Source organism: Anser cygnoides, chromosome 2 (assembly GCF_040182565.1).
Source record: "Anser cygnoides isolate HZ-2024a breed goose chromosome 2, Taihu_goose_T2T_genome, whole genome shotgun sequence".
Classification (NCBI taxonomy): Eukaryota; Metazoa; Chordata; class Aves; order Anseriformes; family Anatidae; genus Anser; species Anser cygnoides.
In genome coordinates this window covers 43,924,622-43,936,623 of record NC_089874.1, presented here as the reverse complement: position 1 = coordinate 43,936,623, position 12,002 = coordinate 43,924,622, and the positions used below count along the sequence as shown (strand labels likewise).

General features: G+C 37.6%; 1 protein-coding gene across 3 annotated transcripts in view; it reads left to right on the top strand.

The window, feature by feature from the left end:
- The window catches only part of OSBPL10 (oxysterol binding protein like 10), a 120,306-nt gene that overhangs the window by 82,583 nt on the left and 25,721 nt on the right, over window positions 1–12,002 (top strand). The gene's annotated exons all lie outside the window — the stretch shown is intronic.

Genomic DNA, 12,002 nt, shown 5'->3' with positions numbered 1-12,002 from the left:
ATTTGTTTGGAATAGTTGTTTAAATGCTGTCTTGTGCAAAAGCGCACACTGAAAACTAGAAAAAAATGTTTACATATTGCTCTGTGCTTTTGCTTCTCTGAGGTACTTTGGAGACAGACAGTGGACTGTGGCAAGCATATAATCTCCTTCTCAATTTTAAAACCCATTAACAGTCTGTCAGTATACATACCTATCTTCTTGGTGATAGGAAGAGCTGCTTGTTTTTTATGCTGGTTTGAGACAGATAGGAGACATTATGACCACAAGATTTGCTTGCTACTTGTTCTTCCATGTTGCTGAGTGCTCTTGTATGCCTTTGGGCACAGCTGATTATTCTCTGAGTTGAAGAGCTCTGCATTGCTTTCTGACCCCTTTTTCTGTTAAGTGATTATGGGCAAAACTTGTCCACGTCATCCTGCACCAGCCTGTTGATTTGTGCTTTTGTGGCATTTACTTGGTAAAGGGCAGTTCTGAAGCATCGACTCTTTGAGGAGGCTCATAGCTACGTATCAGGCATCTGATGCACAGACAGTCTCTCACCATGCCAAACGTCTCCAGCTTCTACTGTCTGCTTCTGGATACCAGTGCTGCCCACCAGGAAAACACTTCACACTGAGACTTCACAGATTGTTGGGCACCTGGAGCACATGAGACCTGGAGAACTGGAAAGACGTTTTTGAGAGAGCTGAAGAAACCCTTTACTACAAGTGAATGCTCTTTGGCAATTGGAATGGCTTAAATTAAAATATATTGCCTTTAACAAAATGTGTAATGGCTGGGGAGATCAATAAAGCTGTTTGGTTTTCCAGTTCTTTTGTAGTATCCTGAGTTGACTATAGTTCAAAAGATCCTGGGCTAAACTAGATTTCTTTTAATATTACTTGTTACTTTGGTACTCTTCCAGGTTTGTCCTTAGACAGTAATTTCAAATTCTGTTACAATGTCCAATACTCTCAATGTTTAAATTAATTATATTTGTTTCTTACTAGGAGGTTGTATCATTTCTTTTTCATATAAGTCAAATGCAATTCTTTGTCTTCTTAAGACAAGCAGATATTTAAGAATACTGTTTTGAAAGTTACTTCTTTACTCACTGATAAGTGGCAATTTGTTTCATTAGGCTTATTTTTTTTAGAGGACCATTTTGCAGTCGAGCTGAGCCATTTATGACTTGTTTTCAATTACTGTCTATCTATCTATATTTTCAGTCTCAGCTCCTCCCCTTCTTTTGTTGATGGGAGATAATCAGTTACGCTTGCTTTGCTCATGAACTCATAATTTATTGAGAAGGGAGTACCCTTGGAGAGATGAATATAATAAGCAAGGGAGCATAACACTGTTTTTAGTACAGAATACTCAGTGCTTTGTGGGACATCTTCCTGAAATCAGCAGCTTGCATTTGGATCCTCTGGGGCATTAGCCCTTAAAAATAGGAAAGATTTTTAGGTTATATAAAGCTCACCTGAGGATTGCGTTTTTGGCGCAAGCAGTAGGTAGCATCTGGATTTGCACACGTAAATTTTGTTATGGAAGTACAATTTGTTAAGCAGAAATTTGGTTTTGCACCAGAAAATAGCTTGAATCAGGATTCATTACTGGAAGCTTTTCCCAAAGCTATATCCCTTCCACAGAGTCTTTGTGTGCTTCGTGCCATCCAAGATTGATACTGTTGACTCAGAAATTGAAGTGTTCTTTCAAAAGTATCAGATGGATTTTCAATTTTGATCAGGATACCAGTGTGCTATTGGAAGACTGAAGCACAAAACCGGACTTGTGGAAGAGGTGAACAGTTGCATCTAACGTAAGTTAGGGCTTTTGTTGTTTTCATGTTCAGCTTCAGGTCTAGCAAGCTGTCATGCCCTGTTATGGTTATACCTTTTTGGATTGCTGGGGTCAGATCTTTGCCTGGGAGAAGAGATCAAGTTTTTCTAGAATGCTTCAGGTTTTCTGCCCAGCTGTATAACCTGAGCAAAGTGTCAAAGAAGGGGCTGGAGCTTCCTGGTGCTGTGACTAGAGAATGGAGGGTTGGAGAAGAACAGGCTTTGTAGAAGAGAAAAATCTTTTGAGCAATTGTTTTCTTGCTAAGGATGCTATCTGACCCAGACAGTCACCCAGGAGATGGTGTGTGACTTCTTAAAATATAATTTTCCAAGCTATCAAGAGTGTTCTACTTAACACTTTTTAAAAAATTCCACGTCCATTTCAGCATATTTTCAAATATATTCTGTCCTGTCGTGTCTGAGTAAGAGTGGCACTAAGTACCCAGTTTACATTCAAAGGTATAAAAAGCAGTGACTGTGCTAGTTACTTAGTATGTGAAATTATACATAAAAGCAACTGCAAATCACCATATTCCACTTATTTCCTGGTCCAGATACATCCTTGTTAGTAATGGCAGTGACATCAGTAGAGAATGAGATAATGCATCTAAATGTCATTGTTAAGAAACTCGTGATGTTGAAGACCCTGACTTTTTTTTTTGTTTATCTGGTAGTTGCTTTTAGGTGTGGAAGGGAAAAAAGAGGACAAGTGTCATTCAAACGATGCTCAGTTCTCTCAATGATTTGCTTCAAAAAGAAAGGAAAACAACAACAACAAAAAAAAAAAAACAACACCCCACACCAAAACAGAACAAATTGTTGTTCTTTTGTGTTTTTTTGTTTTAATCCCTGGCTGGTCCTCATCTCTGTATAAGTCGATAGTGTGTAAATGGGGCTAGCTTGCAAAATATCCCTTCTAGAAGAAGTGATCCTTAATTTTAAAGAAGTCATGGCAAGAGAATGCTGGTTCCTCTCTCAGTGCTATCGAAACTAATTCTGATTTCTTCTTTGACTGTGCCTAGACTTTTTTTTTTTTAAAGAATTCTGTACTTTTTATGATATCTGACCATGACTCTGTCCCTTAGAAGCTATACTCCAAAGAAATGGGAGAGAGCTTTTTGGCTGACATTCAGCACAATATAGTAGATGTACCAACTAAACAAATTGTGAATTGACCTGCAGTCTGAAATCGAAAACACCATTAAGCTGCTGCCCTTGACGAACAACCAACTTGGCTGCTTCTCTTCTAGAACCTTACTTATAAGGAAATGATCATTTTAGGTATGTGGATCAGGACTGATCTTAAGAGGAAAACGGAGATGTTTGTTGTGTTGGGGGGGGGGGCTATCGGGAATCTTCCCTGATACAGGAGGCTGCTGCTGGCAGCAGTTTCCTGGCAACGTGGCCAAGTTGCTGAATGTGTTTAGTGATAGTTATGTTAATTCTCAGCACAGCATGTAGAGGCTTTGTAGCACTGCATTAAGAAACATCATTAACAAACCAACGACTTGTTTTTTTCTGCGTTTTTTTATATGTTTATGAAGAAAGCATGGATCTTTAGAATACCCCTCTAGAATAACAAGGCACACCTGATGCAATTTCGCTTTAATACGTAAGCATTCTTGAGGGGTATAAGTTCAAGAGTTGAGTTTTGATACCATATATAGCTGAAGTAAAACATTTATTTTTAGTTGGTCACACAATTAGGGTTTCAGGTTGGAATTTCTCCCCTGGTGAAATAATGTAGCAGCTAAAGAGTCTTATTTTTAAACAATGTGTTGGTGTTTACTTGCTTTTGTTATTAAGGGTGTTTCTTGCGTCTAAGTATAGGGATATCATTTGAGATATTGCTTAAACTAACTGAAAAAATAAAAGATCTTGTAGCAGAAATGATTTTCATGTGTATTTCCTTGCCTATTTTATCATTTCCTTTGTTGTTACTGTTGGTGTTACTGGTTTTTCTTCTCAAATGAGAATTGCATTTTTGGGTTGTGATATGGGACAGCATTAGCTGAAAGCCTGACATCTTAACTGGAGGAAGTAACCACTGACAGTGAAGTGCAGATATCTTTCGTTTTTCATGCTTTCATACTTCCAATCTTTAAGTTTTTATTTAGTTTACACTTTTGGATGTTTTTGGTCAGTCCACCTGAAGCATCAGGCACAAGTAGGAATAAAGGCTGATCTGAACAGAGCTATTCTACGTCGGGTGTGAGATGACTCGAAAATATATTTAGTGCATACCCTGATGAACCTGGTTGGACTTTTTGGTTTAAGCTATAATTTCAAGGTATTATATAGGATTTTTCCTGTAAAGTAGAACATGACAAGTAGGCCTGTGTATGCTCTTCAGAATGGTGATGTGAACTTGATCCTTGTTCAGTCTGCAACAAACAATGACCTGCTTCCTTCATGTAATGGTTTACAATTCTGTAATTTCTTTCTCAAAGCCTTGAAATTGATTAGTTTTGAAATACTGAGTCTCATAATAAATTCAACTGTAATAACTTTGTGCTTTAGTAGAATAAAGTTGTGAATCACTTCCATGTGAGCACTGCTCTTCCAGTTCCACTAATTGTCATCTTGGGTGTCAGAATTCCCCTCTTGAGCAAACAAAATGTGACTGCAGGCCAAATACTTCCCCTGACAGCCAAATACGAATGGGAAAGAGGCTGTTCGTATGGGAGATCTGAGAGGGAAGGAGTAATTTTCTTTTGGTCTAACAGTTTGGTTAAGAATCATTACAAAAATCATGCTGTAGCTACATCTGCAATTTAGCTCTCTTGATGTGATTTTTATGCCTTAACTTGCCATGCCAGCTGATTCCTACCATCCTGTGGATCTGGCATCTCTGCAGTCTCTCTGTTTTCCTGTCCCTAACTTTCTCTTGCTTGTGTGCGTGAGAACTGTACGCATGTTCCATAGTGAAGTGTCTTTTTAATAGGATTGAAGTTTTAGCTCTCTAGGATCGAGGCTTAGCTCTGATAATCTAACCAGGTTTTAACTGTGATAGTGATTGTCAGTCCAGCACAAGTGCAGTCAACTCTAGATCATTAAGGGTATTTCTGTCCCCTATATGATCTGAACTTTAATATTTTCAGCTGTAAGAAGGAACCGTGCTATTTGCACAGGAGGCACTGAACTGTTTTGTTCTTAGTTCTTAAAAGATTGTGTGTTTTTGTCCAATCTCTTCACGTAATAGTCTCTTTCAGGCTGAAGTTGTTTTCTGTCTTTAAATTAGTATGGATCCTAATACAATGATATTTCATCCTCTACAGAGCCCTTTAGCCTTTAGAGCCATTACAGAATGTGCTAGAGGTGCTAAGAAATAATTTCAAGTGTTTCTGTAATTTTAGAAACTAAGCTAGATACAAGAAGTGATCTCTAATTCAATATTATCTTTTCTGTAGATATGTCTCTTGGCAGACTTGTCCAAGACGCTGTTTCCTAGTGTAATTTCTTCCTAGTGTTTCCTAGTTCCTTTTTGTCCGTGACATAAATGTGTGTAATTAATGTTGGGAGATCAGCTTAGCAATGAGCATACAGTGCTAGCCACAAATAATGGAAAGTAATGCAGTAATGGAAAGAAAACAGATCAGGGTAGGAAAGTAATATTTGTAGTATTACAGAGTCCCTTTTCATTGTTTGATACTGACATTACAGGATTTCTGAGCGTGTTCTACTTTTTGCCTTCTGCGTGATTAAGTACTTTTTGGGCTGAAGAGCATGGTAAATGGCCTGTAATGACTTGGATAGATAAATTTAACCTCTGGGCAAAGATGTTACCAGTTAATCCATTCACTATCAGACCATCTGAAAAAAGAACTCTGAGATAATCAATCGAAAATTTCCAGGGAAGATATATTTAGGGATTAAATGTACAATTATACTAAAAGTAGAATTAAATGACCGTAAGCCTGCTACAGCAGCACTGATAGACAATGACTAAGATAATCTAACTAATCTTGATTTTTTTTTGGGGGGTAGCTTTCTGGAATAGCTACTGTGTCAGCAAACAATCTCTAGTAAAACCTTTTATGTAAATATTAGGTGCAAATTAATCTCCTGTGGAAGCCCTTCCATTTTTGTTGAATCAATCCAACACCCAAAATGCATGTATTCTATCTAATATCTGTAAGATATATTTAAGAGTAATATTCTACTTAAAATAAAAAGAAACTAATACAAAATTTACATCTAATTTGATTAAACATGAGGCTCTGATTCATTTGGCATTCCATAATTACCAGTGAATTTCAATGAAAATTAATCATCGGAATATAAAGAATTCAGGTTCCTTTGCAGTAAAGTTTAAAAACTGAGTTAAAAAGGATTGATTGCTTATTCTGCTCATTATAAAACTTGTACCCTCTGCAAAACTAGCTCCAAAGCCAATATTAATTTTATTTCAAGATTGTGCACTAATTGATTTGTTGTGTGCTAATTGATTTGCTTTGTGCTGTCAGTTTTACTTCTTAGCGTGTTTATATAGGTGTACTTGGTCACACTGTCTATTAGTAAGCTTACCCAGCTCATTAAGGCTATCAGTAACTTAATTAGACTTCAGTAAGTTGGGTTGAGTTCTTTTACAAAGAGTATTTGTCTCTGGTTGGAATTGCTTTATGTTACTAAGTGAAGCATCATCCAAACTGGCCTCAGCTGTTTCATCTCGTCTTGTTAGAAAAACATAGGGGTTTTCTGCCTGCGATGATGGGCTGTGGTGATTCTACCCACCTGTGGTTTCGGGTGGGAAGGCTTCTCCAGCAGTGATGCAGTTCAAACAGCTGCTCGAAGCAAACCTATTCAGATCAGGTTGCTCAGGGTTATGTCCAGCCAAGTCTTGAAACCCTCCAAAGGGGTGGAGGTCCTGTAACCTGTCTGCATGGCCTTTTGCAGTATTTGGCCATCCTCGTGGTAATTTTTTCTTTCCAGTGTCTAACTGGAATTTCCTGTGCTTCAGCTTGTCTGTTGCTTGTCATCCTATTGCTGTGGACCTCTGAGAAGAGTCATGCTCTGTCTTGGGACCTCCCTGCATTTTCTAAGTTTATAAATGGATGTAGTGTGAAAGCATACTAGAAAGAATATAAATCCTTCTTTGGCTTTTGACTTTCTTTTTTTTTTTTTTTATGGTATTGTTTATAGGTCATAAGCTGTAAAGGCAGTGATTTCCAACTATCAAATAAGAGACCTGCATTCTGATAACCAGTGACTGCTTGCTCTGGAGTCTGAACAAGTACCTGAGCATTTCTCTGGTCAAAGCAGAACATTAAAGCATTAGGGATTCTATCGCTGTGAGTGAAGGTTCATTCGAGTGTGCTGCCTTTCCTTACTAACATGCTGTATGGGATGGTGGGTCACTAACACTACCTGCTGAGTCCCTTACCAAAAAGTGTTTGTCTTTCCCTTCTTTGTTGGGAGTGAGAGGCACGCTGCTCCTAGTTCTTCATGTTTCTCCCCAAGGATCTCAGTCTAGAGAGGATACCTTCTAATACAGAAGGAAGTCTAGAAAGTAAAATCTTCTACCATGTTTTCCTCCATGTTCCTCCCTTACCAGCCTGCAGCTCAGTGCAGTCTTCTGTCCTTAGTTCCCCAAAAGTCACAGCTGTACGTGACTTTCAGACCCCCACAGTCTCTGAAGTTTTGCCTGGCTGGTGCTGGGAGTCTGTCCTGCCACACTGGAGTCTGCAAGCTTGTAAATGGTAAGTAACTTATTTTGAGTGGTGTCCGATGCTGTATTTACCGTCATCTTGCTTCTAAAAATTTGATTCTCTGTTTTGAGAGTATCTTCTGGGAAGCTTTTCTTCACTAATAACTCTCTAGCATTAGAAATAGGTTTTGTTGGAATTCTTTATTTTGTGATACTGTATTATTTTTCTTGTGTTTTTAGATTAGCATAAAATTCACTATTGTGGTTTACACTAGCCTTCACATTTTTTTTTTGCCTCTATTTAGGACAAGTCAGTAGGGCTTTTCTCTTTGAACATTTTCTTTTTTTGTTCTTCGTGTTGCTGTTTTCCTCTTTTCTGATGATACCAGTGATGAAAAATATTTATTTGCAGTTCTTACAGAATTTATGCAATACTACAAAGTCCTCTGGTGTTCTAGGTTTCACATTAAACAGTGTTGTAATTCAGTAGCTCTCATTTAATGAGAGATGCTCACAAGATGCATGGACTTGGTGCTGATACTTAATCTTTTTCTGTGGAGTCTGTGCTTAGGAATGAGCTGCTTTTCAGCTGCTTTTCAGTACTGACTGCTTTTGGTTTATGAAAGCGAAGATAAGCAAGAGGAATTTCCTTATGAAGAAGATAAGTTCATATAGGGAAAAAAGGTGTCCAACAAACATGACTTAGTGCATAACAGGGTTACAGTGCTGTAGGTCACCCAACTGAGGATCCCTGTGTTTAAAAGGATGTTGACTCACTGATGATTACTTTATTCTGAAGAAAACATAATCGTTTCCATAGTTTGTTTCTAGTATATTTTTCTGAAGGCTTACACAGGCTATTATGCAGCATAGACGTAGATTCCCTGTGTTTCACATTACACACATTTTTTCATAACAACAAACCAAAGCTTTTTATTCTTAAATCTCTGTTATCTGGTCTTCTCTACTGTTATATTGTTATATTTACCACCCAAATATGGTCACAGGTCAGAGTTGAAACAATTCTTCAGAGTAGGAAAGGAAAGTTTTCTGAGTTTGTTCTTTATGTATAAAAAGACCTCTGTTCCCAGAGATTCTGAAAAACTAAAGGGTGTGTGTTAGTGAAGCTGTCATAATAGTGAATATCCAGGTAATGTTCTTGCCTTCAGATGCCTGGCAGATTGCTTTTGCTGGGAAGGAAAAAGATTACAGACCTATTTGTCACCTAACATACAGGTTTTGTGATTATTCCCACTGCTTGCATCATCTGTATGTCAGCTTGTCTACATTTACTAGGTATTAGTATCAAGATGCATTTCTGCAAAATGGACTTCGCATACTTCTTTCATAGTGAAGGATCTCCTAAAATGAGCAGGGTATTACTTGAGTCAGAAAATGACTGCTATTACTGGTTGCATCTAAAATCTTGTGGGATAGAGAGGTTGTCCACATTGCCAAACTGCCATCCTTGCACTTGTCCCTAGCCAGAGAGATTTTCAGAACATCCAATGTTTGTAGCCTATGCCAATGAAAACAAACACAAAATACATAAAAATTATCCATATACAAAAAAATTAGATATTTTAATTGATAGTCATGTTTTGAAGAATGTTATTTTCTCTGGGTATTTGAATTACCATTCACAAATAACAGCTTTGGTAAGAAATTAAATTCTGGGCTCTTTGTAGGCATTATTAACTGATGCAAACTTTTTCTACCAAATATTCTGTGGTTTTGCTTATGAGTGATGAGCTATATATCCAGGATTATATAAATGTTCAGCCATCTCTCTCACACTCCAAAACCAGATGCAGCAGTTACATATCCAGATAGGTACATGTGGATTATTTTTCTTGGTATCTGTAGTTTAGGTAAGTAGAAAATATGCCTATTACATCCTTTTTCCTTCATGCAGTAGGAAGAAGGAGAAATCAAGCATCTTGCTGATGGGATCTGTATGTAGATGACTAGCAAAGCAAAAAGAAAGATATTTTTTCTTGCCATACTGTTAGCTATAAATTATAGCATGCTTACTTTTTAGTAATAAAATCCTTCTCATTTGATTATCATCCTCTGGTACTTATATTCATATTTTAGACATTATCTTAACTAATTTCCAGTCATCGATATTAAATCTAAGCTATAACAATTGAATGCTAGGAAAAGTGGTTTGTTCCCCCCCCCTCCACTTGAGGTGGTAGACTTTTAGTATATTAATAGTATGGAAAAATTTTCCCAGCAATTAAAGCAAAAGCTGGTGACAAACGTAGTAGATGGGACAGCTCCTATGAAATATTCAGAATAGATGAAGAAAATCAGCTGAGCCTCACCTGTTTTTGCTGCTTTTCAGGGACCTTTTTGAGGATGAAATTGAGGTGTATGAGCTGCAATAAGTTCTGCTTTCTAAAGTCCCCATTTAAGATCTGCTTTGTATCTACGTTTGTTAAGCCACTTTTTAAATAAGTAAGTAAATAAATAAAAATGCTTGACCACTGGGAACCCTTAAGTTTCCTTGGAAGTCACTGGAACTTTGATATCCAGTGTCAGAATATGGGATGTTGGTGCATTTGAAGCTTTATCTTCGATCTACTCTTTCTTTGCAATGATCAGTCAAAAGGTTACCGGGACCAAAATTTAAATAAGGCGTAAGTATGATGGAGGCCGAGGCTGAAGCAATGAATAACCTGAGTTCACCCTAGCACTGCTTTTCCAACCCTCTTCTTTCCCCTCCTGTGCACTTACGTTGTGTAATGGTGTGGTGGTAACTGTTGCGACAAGTATTTTCTATTTTGTTTTATTTGGAGTGTTCTTGAAGGGGAGAAAAGCCTATTTAAAGAGATGCAGGAGCTTGCTGGATATATTTAAAAAAAAAAAAAAGTGTTGGTACCTTATGGGTAAGCTTAAATGTGTTAATCTGTAAATTACAATGCATTTGGAAGTTAGAGAAGTGCTTAGATGATAGTGATTTCTGTCTTTATCATGGGTTTGAAGTAAATGCGTTGTTTGTTTCAAGATTTAGGTTAATGTCAACTGAAATTTTCTATTTGATACCTGTTCATTTCAGTGTTTTATATGGGAATTACTCTTTTCACAGCGTGTTAATATGCTAGTCTGTATATAAAATAATTTAATAAATGCAACTTACTGGACAAGCTAAATCAAATTGAAATCACTGCCAGTAATGCATGGGGGTGCAGTAAGCTCCCATTTTTCTATCAGGTGCATGCCACAGCTGGTAGTAAATACAATTAAATATTTCAAATGTGTACGTGCTGGAAAAAGACGTGTGACACATGCAGTTTTGTACAGTTCTGTCAATTCTGATACAGTGACAAGCTCTGCAAGAAACCAACAGCTCATTATTTATTACCATTTTTGGGGGATTGTTAATGTATTTACTGTACAAAGAGGATTCTAATTCTGGGGTTGAGATGAGTGAACATTGGAGCCGATTTGTCACATTAGTGTAAATATTCTGAAACTCTCTGGCCTTACACAGAGCTATATTTAATCTTACACCCACGGAAAACCTGTTTGCAATCTCGCAAGTTACACAAATGCAAATGTAAATGATACTTGTAAACCTATATCATTATGAAGGGAGTCTGAAAATTAAAATGAAGCCTTTGACTTTTATGTGCACTAGCAGAACTAATTGTAATCAGATGACTACAGAAAATTTAGCATTACTTGCCTAGTCTGAGAATGCTAATTCTGTTTAATGTTGATTCTGAACAAGCCCTGCAACTAATTTATTCCACCTTTCTCTCAATGCAGAAGTGTTTTGTACAGTGTTCCTCTCTAGTATCATTTGGCAATTCTTTTGAATATAGAAAGACTTAAGGGCTACTTCTGTTGCAATATTGTGAAATTGTGTCTTTTTATCCAGATGTTTTAAGCTTATAAGAGTCATTCTCTTGCTCCTGACTACAGTTCTTGTACTATATGAAAGCTTTTCTATGTCTTAATAAAAATTCTTAAAATACTTTGATCCAGTTATACGCAGAATTGCCTTATGAGTCCTGTATACGTCCTCAGTGCATTCATGTCAGGATACATATGGTCTCTGTTTATTACGATGGTGGAGTGCTTACTACTGTGATGGAGGAAAGGGTGAGTTATGCCGTGTCGTCTTTGCCTCAGTCCTTACTCTAAGATCAGCCTTCAGGAATCCCAGGCCTCTGAGAAGGTACTAAGGAAGGAAGACGTACCTTTGGTGAGAAGGGCCAGGAGCACTTAAACTGAACATATATAAATATGCAGGGCCTCCCAGGGTACACCTATGAGCATAGAGGGAGCTGGCCAATGTAATTGCAGGGTCACTGTCTATAATCTTCGAAGGGTCATGGTGAGTGGGAGAGGATCATGAAGACTGGAAGAAAGCAAATATCACTCCTTCTTTGAGAGGGGCAAGAAGGAACATCTGGGGAACTGCAGGTTGGTCAGTCTAACCTCAGTCCCTGGGAAGATGGTGGAATAACTAACCCTGGAAACCATTTCCAAAGACAAAAAGATGACCAGGAGTAGTCAGCATG